The 15,263-nt window shown below is 45.7% G+C and overlaps 1 protein-coding gene and 1 non-coding gene across 2 annotated transcripts in view; one reads left to right on the plus strand and one right to left on the minus strand.

Moving 5' to 3' along the window:
• Window positions 1-15,263, minus strand: part of LOC144670420 (histone H2B-like) — a 528,756-nt gene that overhangs the window by 406,064 nt on the left and 107,429 nt on the right. The gene's annotated exons all lie outside the window — the stretch shown is intronic.
• Window positions 10,852-10,925, plus strand: trnat-agu (transfer RNA threonine (anticodon AGU)). Its single transcript has one exon. It is a non-coding gene; the product is annotated as a tRNA-Thr (tRNA).

The following is a 15,263-nucleotide window of genomic DNA, read 5'->3' on the forward strand; positions in this document are numbered from 1 at the left end:
TAAATGGGTAATTTTCTTCTGTTTGGCAGGATGTGACGAGTGGAGTCGCGCAGGGGTTTGTGCTGGGGTCTCAACTTTTTACAATTTATATCAATGACTTAGATGAGGGTAGGCAAGGCATAGTTGTTAAAATTGCAGAAGAAACAAACATAGGTAAGTTGCGAAGAGGACATAAGAAGATTGTAGACGGATATAGATAGGTTGAATGAATGGGCAAACATTTGGCAGATGGTGAAGTTTTTCGGTTTGGCACAAAGATTAAAAAAAACAGGTTATTATTTAATGGGGTACGCCTGCAGAATTCCGAGATGCTGAAGGATCTAGCTGTTCTAGTTCTCGATTCACAGGAAGTTAGTGCAGGCACAGCAAGTAATTGAGAAACTCATGGAATGCTACCCTTTGTTACGAGAGGAATTGAACATAAAAGTAACAATGTTATGCTTCAGTTATAAATGGCATTGTTGAGAGCATATCTCCCACCCTTTGTGCAGTTTTGGTCTTATTTAAGGAAGCAGGTAAATGGGTTGGAGGTGGTACAAAGGAGGTTGACTGGATTAATAACTGCAATGAGCGGGATGCCTTATGGGGAAATGTTGTACAGACTGGGCTTGTTTCCACTGGAGTTACGGAGATTGAGGGGTGACTTGGTTGAAGTATATAAGATCCTGGATGGTCTTGACAAGGTGGACGTGGAAATGATATTCACTCTTGTGGGTGAGTCCAGAACTAGGGTCACAGTTTTAAAATTAGGGGCCGCCATTTTAGGACAGAGATTAGGAGAATTTGTTTTCTCTAAGATGGTTGTGTGACTTTGGAATTCCCTGACTCAGAAAGCGGTAGAGGCGAGATCACTGAAAATTTTTAAGGCAAAGGTACAAATTTTCATGTTAGGTAAGAGAATCAAAGGTTGTCGGAGGTAGATGGGAATGTGAAAATCGAAACACAAGCAGAGCAGCCATGATCTTATTGAATGACGGAGCAGGCTTGAGGGGCAGAATGGCCGACTTCTGCTCCTATTTCGTAAGCTCGCATGTTGATATGTTTGACCAATCAGAGTTGGCTTGCCTTTTTTTGGAATTAAAACAAAAGCTTTGGATTAACTGTTTCTTGGTGCATTGTCCATGGCAACGCCTTAACCAGTCAGATTCCACATGCCAACCAATCACCACCCTGTTTATCACATACTTTTCAATGTTGTTCCCTTTGAAATTTGGCGTTCGTGTGTTTGTCCTGATAAGTGCAAGATGGAAAACTTCGACAGCATGTCTCTTTTTTTATCAGAAACACTCCAGTTCTGTGCCACCAAGTGGCTATTTACCTTAAAACTGGGTCCTGTGGTTACTGACCCTTCTGTCACTGGATTAAAAAAAAGTTCTCCTTATTTAGTCTACCAAAATCATTCATCATTTTGTGCAACTCATTACTGTTTTGTCGACATAGGCGACATGAGGAAAATGCAGGGGACACTTTCTTAAGATTGAAGAAGAATGTGTGTTTATCCACATTCAGGCCATTTCAACACCGTGCAGTCGTAAACCCGACCAAGGAGCTTTCCAGGAGAGGCAACAAGCAGCATTTGATACCGATACATGTATTAGGCCAGCTGGCCAAACACTTCATCAAAGAGGAAGATTTTAAAGAGATCGTTAAAGGAGAAAGGAGGGGTGGGAGGTTTAGGGAAGGAATTGAAGAGCTGATGGTTCCGACAGCTGAAGGCACGGCCTCCAATGGTGGAACAAGGAAATGCGCGAATCATCAAGGGACCGGAATTAGATTCAGATCGAGTAAGGGAATTGTCTGGAAATGGACGCGAAACTCCAGCCTGACAAGTGAGGAATCTACCCCCGGCCCTCCAATATTCTCACTGCCGCTCGCCCCATGTATCCAGTTGGAAAACATTCTGAAGCAGCATGTCATCTGACAGGGAACCCGGGATAACCCTCCACTGTCTGATCGAAAACTGCAACAGGAGCTGTTCATTACAGCTGTGAGAGCCGCGTGGTAATGGTGTTGGTCTTGACATCCAGTGGTGTAGGTTCACATCGGCCTCATCATGTTATTGTTTAAAGGTGTCTCCCAGAAACAGTCTGGAGAGATGACAGGGCAGTTCTGAGAGGCAGTGTCATGCTGCATGTCACTATTACCAACTGGCTGCTTATGAATAGGTTGAAGTCTGCCTGAGGGCTGAGAAAACTGACTGCGTTCGAACAATTCTCAATGTGTTTTGGAGGATTCGTCCGGAGAATTTGATGATTCTGCTCAATGGTTCGGAGGGAAAGTGAATAGTAACTTGCGTCACCATCGCCAACCGACATTAACGAACCAGTTTCTCATTTAAACCACAATCATGGAGTTATAGAGTTTTACAGCACGGAAAGAGACCTTTCGGCCCATCGTGCCCGCGTCAGTCATCAATCCCCTATCTACTCCAATCCCATTCTCCAGCACTTGCCCTTTCTCCAGTACATCGATGACTGCTTCAGTCCCGCTACATGCCCTCGTCTGCATCTGGAAAAATGTTTTAATTTTACTTCCAAATTCTTCCCCTCCATCATTTTCACCGGTCCATCACTGACACTTCTCTTCCCTTCCTTGACCTCTCAGTTTCAATTTCTGGTGATAGACTGTCCACCAATATCCACTACAAGCCTATCGACTCCCACAGCTACCTCGAATACAAATCCTCACACCCCGCTTCCTGTAAGGTTTCTCTCCCATTCTCTCAGTCCCCTTGCCTCCGTCGCATCTGTTCTGATGATGCCACCTTCAAAAACTGTTCGTCTGACATGTCTTCCTTCTTCCTTAACTGAGGTTTTCCATCCACGGTGGTTGACAGGGCCCTCAACTGTGTCCCGCCCATCTCCCGCGCATCTGCCCTCACACCTTCCTCTCCCTCCCAGAACCATGATAGGGTCCCCCTTGTCCTCACTTATCACCCCACCAGCCTTCGCATTCAACGGATCATCCTCCACCATTTCCGCCAACTCCAGCATGATGCCACCACCAAACACATATTCCCTTCACCCCCCCTGGCGGCATTCCGCAGGGGTCATTTTCTCCGGGACACCCTGGTCCACTCCTCCATCACCCCCTACACCTCAACCCCCTCCCATGGCAAAATAAATTTTTCCAGGTCAAGACGAGAGCATAAAGCAGCACCGAAGTAATCATCGATGTATCGGAGAAAGAGTTGTGGGAGGGGGCCGGAGTAGGACTGGAACAAGGAATGTTCCACATACCCCATAAAGAGACAGGCATAACTGGGGCCCATGCCGGTACCCAAAGCCACATTTTTTATTTGGAGGAAGTGAGAGGTGTTTAAGGAAAAGTTGTTCAGTGTGAGAACAAGTTCACCCAGAAGGAGGAGAGTAGTGGTGGATGGGGATTATTCGGGCCTCTGTTCGAGGAAGAAGCGGAGAGCCCTCAGACCATCCCATTGAGGGATGGAGGTGTAGAGGGATTGGACGTCCATGGTGAAGAGGAGGCGGTTGGGGCCAGGGAACTGGAAATTGTTGATATGTAGGGTGTCAGAGGAATCACGGAAGTAGGTGGGAAGGGACTGGACAAAGGGAGAGAGAATGGAGTCAAGATAGCACGAAATGAGTTCCGTGGGGCAGGAACAGGCTGACATGATCTGTCTGCCGGGACAGTCCTGTTTGTGGGTTTTGGGTAGGAGGTAGAAGCGGGCCGTCCGAGGTTGGGCGACTATCAGGTTGGAAGCTGTGGAAGGAAGATCCCCAGAGGAGATTAGTTCAGGAACAGTCCGTGAAACAATAGCTTGATGTTCAGTGGTGGGGTCATGGTCCAGGGGGAGGTGGGAGGAAGTGTCTGTGAGTTGACGCTTAGCCTCTGCGAGCTAGAGGTCAGTGCGCCAGACAACAACAGCATCACCCTTGTCAGCAGGTTTGATGACAATATCAGGGTTGAACCTGAGAGAACGGAATGCAGCAAGTTCAGAGAGAGAGAGATTAGAGTGGGTGAGAGGAGCAGATAAATTAAGATGACTAATGTCACGCCAACAGCTCTCAATGAAAAGATCAAGAGAAGGTAAGAATCCAGAGGGAGGGGTCCAACTGGAGGGAGAATATTGGAGGCGGGTAAAAGGATCCGTTGAACGGGGAGAGGACTCCTGCCCAAAGGAGTGAGCATGGAGACGAAGGCTGCAGAAGGAAACTGCAGCATCGTGCCGAGCCCGAAATTAATTGAGATGAGGGCGTAATGGTTTGAAACTAAGTCCCTTGCTGGGCACTGAACGTTCAGCATCGGAGAGGGGAAAGTTAGGGGGTATGGCGAATACACGGCTGGGGCTGCGATTGGAAGATGGGATGGGGACAGAGGGACATGCAGGGGTGGAGGGTCCTGGATGGGTGTTGGTGTCGATGAGTTGTTGGAGCTTGCGTTCCTCTGCACCTGAAAGAAAGAGACAAAGTTTCTTGTTGAGGCGTCGGATGAGACGAAGAACAAAATGAAACTGGGGGCACGGGCAGCTTAGAAATAGGGTGCGGCGGTGCTGCTGGATGGAGAGGTTGAGTGTGTTCATATGGCTTTGAGTGTGGATCTCAGAAGGCGACGAGAACAGCAGTCCAAGGAGTATTGTATGTCCCGGAGATACTTGTAATCCTGGGTGGATTCGAAACATGAGGGTTGGAGCTTCAGTTGAAATCCCCGTGGGGTAAGTCGGAGACGGAGACAGTCACTGAGAAAGGAAATATGGCTGTGAAAGCGGGTTTTAGTAAACACCTTGTCAAACACCAGGAGAGAAATGGAAAGCAATGAAAGTGAACAAGGAATAAGAGAGATACGGAAAGCCTGATGGAGAGAAGAGCAATACTTCTTCAAGGTAGGCATTCCTTGAAGTGAAGTGGCAGTCAATTAAACAGAGAGTTAAAAACAAATAACTGCGGATGCTGGAAAGCCAAAACAAAAATAACAGTACCTGGAAAAACTCAGCAGGTCTGGCAGCATCTGCGGAGAGGTACACAGTTAACATTTCGAGTTCGTATGACTCTTCAATAGAACTAAGTAAAAATAGAAAAGAGGTGAATATAAGCTGGTTTAAGGTGGGGGGCGGGGGGGTGGGGTGGGGGGGGTGGGGGGTGGGGGACAGGTAGCGCTGGATAGAGGGCCAGTGATTGGTGGAGATAGCCAAAAGTTGTCATAGACAAAAGGACAAATACGTGTTGAGGGTGCCGATATTATCTAAGGAATGTGCGAATTAAGGGTAGAAAGCAGGATAAACAAGGTACAGATAGCCCTAGTGGGAATGGGGGGGGGATGAAGGGATCGAAATAGGCTAAAAGGTAGAGAAAAAACAATGGATGGAAATATATTTATAAATAATGGAAATCTGTGGGTAAAGAAAAATCTATATAAATTTATGGAAAAAAAGGGGGATCGGAAAGGGGGTGGGGATCGAGGAGAAGTTCATGATCTAAAATTGTTGAACTCAATATTCAGTCCAGAAGGCTGTAAAGTGCCTAGTCGGAAGATGAGGTGCTGTTCTTCTAGTTTGCGTTGAGCTTCACTGGAAAAATGCAGCAAGCCAAGGACGGACATGTGGGCATGAGAGCAGGGTGGAGTGTTGAAATGGCAAACGGCAGGGAGGTCTGGGTAATGCCTACGGACAGACTGAAGGTGTTCCACAAAGCGGTCACCCAGTCTGTGTTTGGTCTCTCCAATGTAGAGGAAACCGCATTAGGAGCAGCTAATGCAGTAGGCTAAATTGAGGGAAGAGCAAGTGAAATGCTGCTTCATTTGAAAAGAGCGTTTGGGCCCTTGGATGGTGAGGAGAGGGGAAGTAAAGGAGCAGGTGTTGCACCTTCTGCGGTTGCACTGGAACGTGCCGTGAGAGGGGTTGAGGTGTAGGGGGTGATGAATGAGTGGACCAGGGTGTCCCGGAGGGCACGATCCCTGTGGAATGCCGCCAGGGGGGTGAAGGGAAGATGTGTTTGGTGGTGGCAACATGCTGGAGTTGGCGGAAATGGCGGAGGATGATCCTTTGAACGCGGAGGCTGGTGGGGTGATAAGTGAGGACAAGGGGGACCCTATTATGGTTGTGGGAGGGAGATGAATGTGTGAGGGTTGATGCACGGGAGATGGGCAGCACACAGTTGAGAGCCCAGTCAACCACCGTGGGTGGAAAACCTCGGTTAACGAAGAAGGAAGACACGTCAGAGGAACTGTTTTGGAAAGTGGCATCATCAGAACAGATGCGACAGAGAATGGGCTGGACTCCTTACAGGAAGCGGGGTGTGAGGAGCTGTAGTCGAGGTAGCTGTGGGAGTCGGTAGGCTTGTAATGGATATTGGTGGATAGTCTATCACCAGAAATTGAGACAGCGAGGTAAAGGAAGGGAAGGGAAGTGTCAGAGATGGACCTTGTGAAAATGATGGAGGGGTGGAAATTGGAAGCAAAATTAATAAATCTTTCCAGTTCCAGATGAGAGCATGAAGCTGCACTGAAGTAATCATCGATGTACCGGAGAATGAGTTGTGGGAGGGGACTGTGTTGTGCTGCGTGCCACTGTTCCCGCTGGCTGTATATGTCAACTTTGGAAACTGTTTGAAGAATGAACAGACTGATTCTGGCCAGGCCTGGTGTTTTCTAGTTTCATGAAAAGTTGCCGTGAGAAGGTGAGATTCTTCTGGTCAGTGGTTCAGATAGAAAGTGGGGGCGGACAGGAGCCCCCCCCCCCCCCCCCCCCCCCCCCCCCCCGCCCCCCCCCCCCCGTATAACTGGATGTGTCGGTGAATCAGCTCCCCTTTACTGAAAGCCTTAAATAAAAGAATAAGAAAAATAGAACATGTTAAAAATTCTGCCGGTCTGGCGGCACCTGTGGAGAATGAAACAGAGTTAACGCTTTGTGTCCAGTATTTCAGAGTGCCCAAGGACAGTGATATCGGACTCGAAACATTAACCCTATTCTCCCTCCACAGACGCTGCGAGACCTGCTGACTTTCTCCAGCATTTTCTGTTTGTCTTTCAGATTGCCAGCATCCGCAGTGTTTTATTTCTACTTGCATGAATGATGACTCATTGATTTGCTTGTAACCTGATCTAAAATCCGACTACAGTGGGACAGTAAACCACAACCTTTGAATACCTTAATTATCACTGCCTAGAAGTTCAACCCGCTTTCCATTGCGCCGCAGAACCACTTCGGTTTGCATGTGTTCCTTAAGGATTTCCAACAATGTATAATTGTTCCAAAGTTCAGCAATTTCCAACATTAGACCATTAATTAGACTTGAAAAGTGTTTCATTCATTGTAACGCGTATTGAGACCCCTTGTGGTTGTTACAACAGCTTTAAAAAGGCAAGCATTCAGTTCAAATGCCTCCTTGATATCAAGGGCAGTTGCTGTTACCTCGCCAGTTAAGCTCAGTTCTTCTCCATGTTTGGGCCAAGGTTGCAGTGCAGTCAGGAGCTGAATGGTCCTGGAGTATCCCAAACCAAGCATCAATGAACAGGTTATTGCTGAGTAACTGTTGCTTGATGGCACTGTCGAAGTCCCCATCCATCATTCTTTTTTTGATCAGGAGTAGACTAATTGGCCGGGTTGGATTTATTCTGCTTTTTTTGTGGACAGGGCACACCTGCTTGCCTTGCCAGCGACGCCCACATCTCGTGCAAAAAAAGGAAATGTTCCAGTTCTTGTGTACAAATCTGGTTAAACGACAATGGGATTAATGTCTTCAAGACTCGGCTGCATCTGTTAATCGCTGGGAGTAAATTTGATTGTGGGATTCATGTCATATCCATAAAACTCTGCTTCTGTACCTGAATGAGCTTTGTTCACTCTGGAACCGTTTGTGAGAGTAGAATTCCTTCTTTATGTGTCTTGTACTGTAAGTGAGGGTGGGATAAATTTTGTATCAGTCAGTGGTACTGATTGCCAATGTGGGAGTCATTCTGTATCTATCAGCCATTATTACTGTTAGGGAAATTGGGATTAATTCGTTGGCCAAATGTCTATGGTATTTTCTTATTCACAGTGTAAGAAACATATTTTCTCATTTCTGTTGGGCTGTTGTAAAGAACATATCTCTTTATTTCCTGTTGGACTGTGGATTAGAATTACAATGGCTGCATGTTGAAAGACATGCTCATTGGAACAGAATGAGAGATATATACAATGCTGCAATCCTGGAACAGAGTGTGTCATGAAAGACAGGATGGTGCCAGGAAGGATTTCTGGACCAAGGGAGCTGTCTGCAAACATTTTCATTGGCTCCTGACCTGGTGATCAAGGTTTTGTGTGAAGAGTGGTACAGCAGTTAGCTCTTGGCCTGCTAAGAGAAAACATTTAAAATCTCTTTCCTCATATCTCTATAACCAGCTCTCTCTCTGAGGAAACCAGTATAAAAAGGGAAAGGGAAAACCACTGTTAGAGACATTGAAAGGCAAGTTGTCATCCAATTAACTAAATTCTGAAAGTGCTGGAAGGCCACCTCGTGTCATCAACAAGATCTGAAAGGAATTTCGAAGACATCAATCAAAATCAACCCATTGAACCCTGTACTCCAGATTGGTGCTAATGAACTGTTTTTTCCAACCCTTAAAATACATGTTTTGTGTGCCTTGTGTGTATGTGTGTGTGTGTGTGTGTGTGTGTGCGTGCGTGTGTATGTAGGGGTTTAAGAAGGGGGTGGAGTTTAAGTTATCGTGTTATAAGTTAGCAGCTATTTTTTTTTCTTTTGCCATTTGTTAAAGACAATTTGATCAAAACAATTATTTACTTATTAAGTTTACAAACCTAGTGCTCATATTCTGTTAGCCTAAATTAAACAGTTAGGTAGGATTGGGGCAATCTGGTGGCTGATCAAACTTTTTCACATTTGTCGCTGCTCGGGGAGCAGTGGGGTTTGATATTGCAGCGAACTATCCCCAATGAGTCGTGACATTCGGCAGAGCCTCGGTATACAGGTTGATTCCGCCGTTTGATGGGAATATTAGGGTGGGTGATGTGCTGGGCCAGGAGCGTATCAATTATGGTCGAATACAATTCTGCTGCTGCTGATGGCTCTCAGAGCATGAGCCTGGGATCGCTGGATTACTCTTCCAGTAACAGGATCAGATTTCTGCATCTGTCATTCCCAGACACAATATATCTTCGTCATATTCAGTATGTATCTTTGCATCTTCTGATACTTTATGAGGTTTTGGGCATAAGTTGAGTCTGTCAGTGGAGCTGTACGTGTGCAATTGATTTGCCTGACAGTCAGCTTCCGGTGCTTTAAATGACCGGGTTTGTTCTGTATTAGTCAGTCTTTGGTATTGTAAGCAACTTTCTGAATCTCCTCATCCTGAATCTCACAATGGCGCTGTGTGTGTCTGTGTGTGTGTGTGTGTTTGTTGGGTGGCGGTTGGGGGCTGGGGTGTGTGTGGTTGTACGTGTGTGTGTCTGTGTGATTAACCCATTATCACTCAGTGCTACTGAATGTGAGTGTGGATTAATTCTCCCCTCGTCTTTGCGAATTCCTAAGAAATGCGTAGACTGCGTGAGGTGTAATTGCGTGGCGGGGGGTGGGGTAGGAGGAGGTGTGTCGGGGAGGGAGGGATTGAAATCCATGGCGCAGGATGATGAGTGTGAAAACAGCCGACTTTAAAACATGTGTGTAGGAAAGTGAAGAGAGAACATGTAGGTGAGGAGATCACAGAAAATCTATGGCTGGAGCTGCCCCGAGAGACAAGTTTTGGGTTATCAGTGAAAAAAACTCCTGTGATGAAGGCACAAAATCAGAAACAGGAAATGCGGGGAATATTCAGCAGGTCCGAAAGCAGCTGTGGAGAGATATTCCTGTCGCCAGGATGTAACTTTCCAATGGACACTTCACGTCGCTCAGATCTTACACTCTCATCACCTTCGTGTGAGGAACAGGTCGGGCGGGAATTGGGTCTTTGTTGATTTGAGCAAACAGAGCAATGCAGCAATGAGAAGCTCCTCACCCCCCGGCGGCTTGGGGAAGGATGGGACTCAGATACAGGAACCTGACAGGTGCTGAAAAAAGGAAAATCACATCGAGCTTCTAATGCAATGAAGATGAAAATAGAATTCAAAACATTTGTGCAAAGTTCAATGGGTTAGTGTCCCAATACATCACAGCTGCGATTTATGATGGCCGAGTGGTCTGAAGTGCTGTGTTTATATTGCCCTATTCTTCTGGAAGCGTGGGTGACGAATCCCCCTCCTGACATTAACTTTCCTTCCACAGCTCATTCCAAACCCGCCACTCCTGCCGGCGAGAAGGACAAGGGCAGCAGACGCATGGGAACACCATCACCTGCAAACACACGACATTAAACTGAAAAATAGGACAAGTGCATCACTGCTTCACTTGGAAGAGGTGTTTGGGTTTTGAGGAGATAAAAAGCTGACGTTGTATCCCCTGCATTAGCACAGAAAGGTGCGGTTAAAAGGGGAGGGGATATTGGCCCTTCAGTATGGTGAGCTCCCCATTCAGTGGAGACACACACCGCCCTGACTTAGAAATATATCGCCATCCCTTCCCTGTCACTGGGTCAAAATCCTGTTCTGCCCTTCAACTGGATCCTGGATCATCTGTATCTGAACTCCAGCTTCCTGGCAGGATTCACAGACAATCATACCAGTGCTGATTCAAAAAAAACCTCGATCCACCTCATTTTTAAAATTGCCATTTGACTCTAAGTTTCGTTCGCTTTTTGGGAGGAAAGTTCTAATTTTTCACCACCCTTTGTGTGAAGTGTCTCTTTACCACATCATGAAAGGCTCTACACTCATTTTATACTTTACCCCAGTTTTCTGGACCGAAGTCGTGCCCGATCTGCGACATATAACTGACTGTTCATGAGATGTCGCCACGGGTGTTGGGCTCTGTGGCTTAGTTGGTTAAAGCGCCTGTTTAGTAAACAGGAGACCCTGGGTTCAAATCCTAGCGGAGCCTTGCTTCCATTTACAAGTTTTGAGCTGATTTGAGCAAGTCCTCCGTAACAGTGCAAATCATTTCTTGGTTCTGATGAGTATTTCCAAATTGCTAGCTCAAATTGCCCTCGCTTGTACAGCAGGTTTCCTTCTAACATTTCAACACAACTGAAGAAGAGATTTCTGGAAAGTGGCCACTCACACTGAGAAACCCTCCCTCGTGTGACTTCACCGGAAGAGATGGGCGCTATTCTATTTAACAGTTGAAGTTCAGAACACTGACATCCAGACTCTGGAAGAACAAGACAACAGAGCAAGGTAAAACTCACTGGGTGAGCGATAGGATTCAAACTTCATCACCGGAAATAAGAGGAAGAGAGGTGAACAATAGTTTACTGTGTGAACGCTGTAACAAGCAGTTGGCAAATTCTGTTTTCTGAGACCTCACTGCAGATGTGCAATGAACCTGTTTTCCACTCCGTTTAAAATGCTGAATACTCTGAGTTTACATCTAGGTGGACATTCGGTTTAAATGTATTTGTGAAAAAGTGTCAATTGTTTACATGTTGTTAACGTGGCAGCACATGAACATTTCAAAGCGTTCTCCTCACAACCTGCTCAACACGTTTCACCGAAAGAGATTATCATTTATCTTAAATATCCTTTCACAAAGAGGGATATTAGGTGTCACTCCACGGACATTCCAATGGATTTGGGACGGATTCATTACAAATAATCAGGACTTTCTAAGCACCTCAATCAGCCACAATTTCTTCCCAAGAAACCGCTCTCGACATTCATCTCACTGAAGCAGAGTGTGACCGTGTTGTATCTGCCAGTGTGGAGGTGACCAGTTTGGTGTCGGTATCGGCCTGTTCCACCCTAGACTGGGGCAGGATGTAAGGGGAGGGTTTCCCCGAATTTCGGAAAACATCGTTATTCGGAAAAATGAGACAAATTGAAAGGAACCAATGAATAAACCCCAGGGCCCAGATTGGAGAATCTGTAGATTCCCTTTGGGAAAGTGAATCGGAGCAGAATGAAGGGTGAACATTCCCACTGCCCAGAAGCGGTGAAGACACAGCTCAGTCAGCCCGGCCCCCTCCATTCTCACACTGGAACATTCCTCACATGGAAATTATTTAACCCAGTGAATTAAATCCTTACAGCCGATAATTTATACAACTGATTGAAGGAATGTCGAGCGTGGTTACCGAGTGACGGTCAAAAGTTTAACATTTGTTCCGTTCAACCAAACTGCGATGAAATGTGAACATTTCTTCTCATTGTTAAAAATAAATTGAAGGGCCTGGATAAAAATGTTCAGTGTTTGTGAGAGTGGGGTCTGGGTGAGCAGCTGGTGAGTGCGACACGGCCAGTGCTAGATGCAGGAAGCTCCCGTCAGTGTGGGTGGGTCTGATGGGGCTGAGTGATTGACAACTGGCGGTTGTTGGTGTTTCCATAAATCATGGAAATTCCCTCCGACAGCTTATTTTCTTCATTTGATTGCAAACAACTTGAGCAAAAGTGAATCAGGGCAGGAACATTTTTGGTCTGTATGAAAGCGGGGCGTGGGGTAGGTGGGGTTTGGGGGGGAGGGGGAGGGGAGGAGGGGGGAAGGGGGAATGATTTCAGCTGCCATTGTCCAATGGTGAAAAGTTTCGACGACAAATCCACTGGGTTTTTCCACTTTGACTTGCGTCCTGCTCCCTGAGGATCTGTTCAGTATTTTTAATTCTGTTTTATTTTGAATCCTCTATTTCCACAGGATGCTGGCACCGAAATGGCTCATACTTGGCGCTGTTGTTATCTATGAAGCAGGTATTGTCAGCGCGGTGGGCGGAGGCGCTGCTGCCTCACAGCTTCAGGGATCCGGGTTCGGTCGGGTGTCTGTCCGAGTGGAGTTTGCACTTTCTCCCCGTATCCGTGTAGATTTTCTCCGGTTAGGTGGATTGGCTTCGGTAAATTGCCCCTCAGTGTGTGTCTGTGTGTGTGTGAGTGTGTGCCTGTGATGGACTGGAGTCCACGTCCTGGGTGAACTCCGCCAACGCCTATTGCCTGTCCGGATGGTCTCGGACTCCCCGCGATCCTGAATTGGATGAAGCTGCTCTGGAAAAGTGAGTGACTGCACGGTCTAATGGAGACATACGGTCTAATGGAGACATGTTCAGAGGGCTGTGCCAGAGGGTTTCTTTCAGGTTTTAGGCATCTTTTGGTCCATTAGCAGCAACCGGATGTCTGCAGAGGAACTCGGAATGCCGAGCCCCTCTTCTCAGGGTGGACTTATTCAGGGGAGAAAATGTTGGTTAAGGAGATAATGAAAGGTCTGGGGATTTGGGCCGAGATTCCCGGAGTTTGGGGGAATAGCATAAATCGGTGGAGCAATGTGAGATTAGCGGGATACCAGCTTGGGACATTATCCAGTCTGTACTGGGGGATTGCTGGGAAGGAAGTTGTTTTGTCTGCTTATCCAAGCGGAATGTTGGGGGTAGAGCGGCGGTCAGAGCCCGAGGGGAGGGTGAAAACCTTTCACTGAGTTTCAAGGTTGTAAATCAGATCCTGGAAGTATTGCTGCTGTGTTCCCAGGAGGTGGGGTCTCATATCTAGAGGAAAAAACTTACATCAAAACTGAGATGTAGGGCGTTGGAATCTGCTCTGCGCCGATTAAATTCTATTCATTTTTGTTTCCCGTAATAAACAAGAGTTGTGAAGCAAAAGCTTACATCAAGGACCGGTCACTGAAGTAAAAAAGAATTGGAGACCCGGGACGTTAGAACCTGCTCAGCACCGATTCATATTAACTCAATATTGTGTCCTGGGATAAATAAGTGGTTTGTTGCTGTCCATTACAAAAACAAATTGAATTCTGAAGGTTCTGGCCAGTAACGTCATAATTTCCACTATTACATCTCTCAGCATCGTCAGCTGCATCCCATTAAGTCCTTGCGATTTACCAACATAAAGTTCAGCCAGTCCGTCCAGTACCTCTTTTTAAACAAGAGTTAAATAGAAAAGAAGGCAGTTGTAAATTGTGGATGGATAAAATGAGCATTTTTGTTGAAGAGGATGTAAAGGAGAAGAGGGAAAGCTTTGTAGTAAAGAACTAGGATTAATAGAAATAAAAATAGCAATAAGTGGAATGAAGGAAGTGGGGTTTTCATGGGCTGATTAGCGAATTTCACAAAGATTCTTTTAATAAAGATTGAAAATTCATTTTTCGACGCCTTTAATGAAATTAACATTGATGGAAGCCTTTCCTCATCTATAATGCATCATATCTTAGTTAACAAGAATCATGTGGGTAGATGGGATTCAAAGAATTGGAGGCATATCCCATTATAATAATGAATATAAGATCCTGGTGAGGGCTATGGAAAAGTTATGGGAAGAACAGCAAGACCTTGGAAAGCGTACAGTGGAGATTTACTGGAATGGTATGAGCGGTGAGGGATCCTGTATATGGATGGACTGGGTTAAAAACTGCCAGTGTTCTTCTTATCACAGGGAACGTTAAGGGGAGATTTAGTACAGGTATTTAAAATCATCCCAAGTATTTTGTTTCTTATACAATACGGTTTACCAATTGACAGAATGTTTGACAACCAATGAAGAGTACATACACTCTGTAAGATTTTTCTATTGTCACAATTTAATTTGTCAGGAAATGTTTCACTTTGGTCCATTCCAAACAGTCCCTGACCTGATGTAATAGAAATTCCTTTCACTTACAGAAGCTGCATTTCCAACATTGCGCACCAGGCGGCTCATTCAGAATCTTCTTACCAACTTTTCATGGATGGAAAAAGGGTGTGAGACTGTGTTCTAAAACTCAGACAGGTGATCAGGTGACTGAGAGTTTAAGGTGCTGGATTGCTAATCTATTGTGTTTTGCATATGTGGGTTTGTTAGTTGGTGGATATTATTAATTAATTGTTGCTTCCTGTTTTGTTACATTTTGAATAAAAGAAAACTGAAATCCGTTGCTTGTCAATATCTCACTGGAGATCACGGATTTCTTCAGACTTCATCAAAACTGTGACTGACAATTACAGTTCTTCACCCAAATTATACTGGAATGATTATCAGACAGGATTCATGAAAGGAGGCAATGGAAAAAGTTAACGACGATGGAGCAGGAACATAACATTATCCTTGGGGAACACATTTAAGTTGAAATTTGCTTGATGAGTTCAGTGAGTGAGCAAGTTTTAGCAAATGAACTTTAAAGTGATGGGCCGTCTAATTAATCCTATGGAGGATAGAGCAGATTGTTTATTTTTGTGGTGAGATGTGGGAAAATGTGGAGGAGCAGGAAGCTATGTACAGACATCATTAAAAGCTAGTGGACAGGAAGGTAAAA

The sequence above is a fragment of the Cetorhinus maximus genome, chromosome 31, assembly GCF_964194155.1.
Source record: "Cetorhinus maximus chromosome 31, sCetMax3.hap1.1, whole genome shotgun sequence".
NCBI classification, from domain to species: domain Eukaryota; kingdom Metazoa; phylum Chordata; class Chondrichthyes; order Lamniformes; family Cetorhinidae; genus Cetorhinus; species Cetorhinus maximus.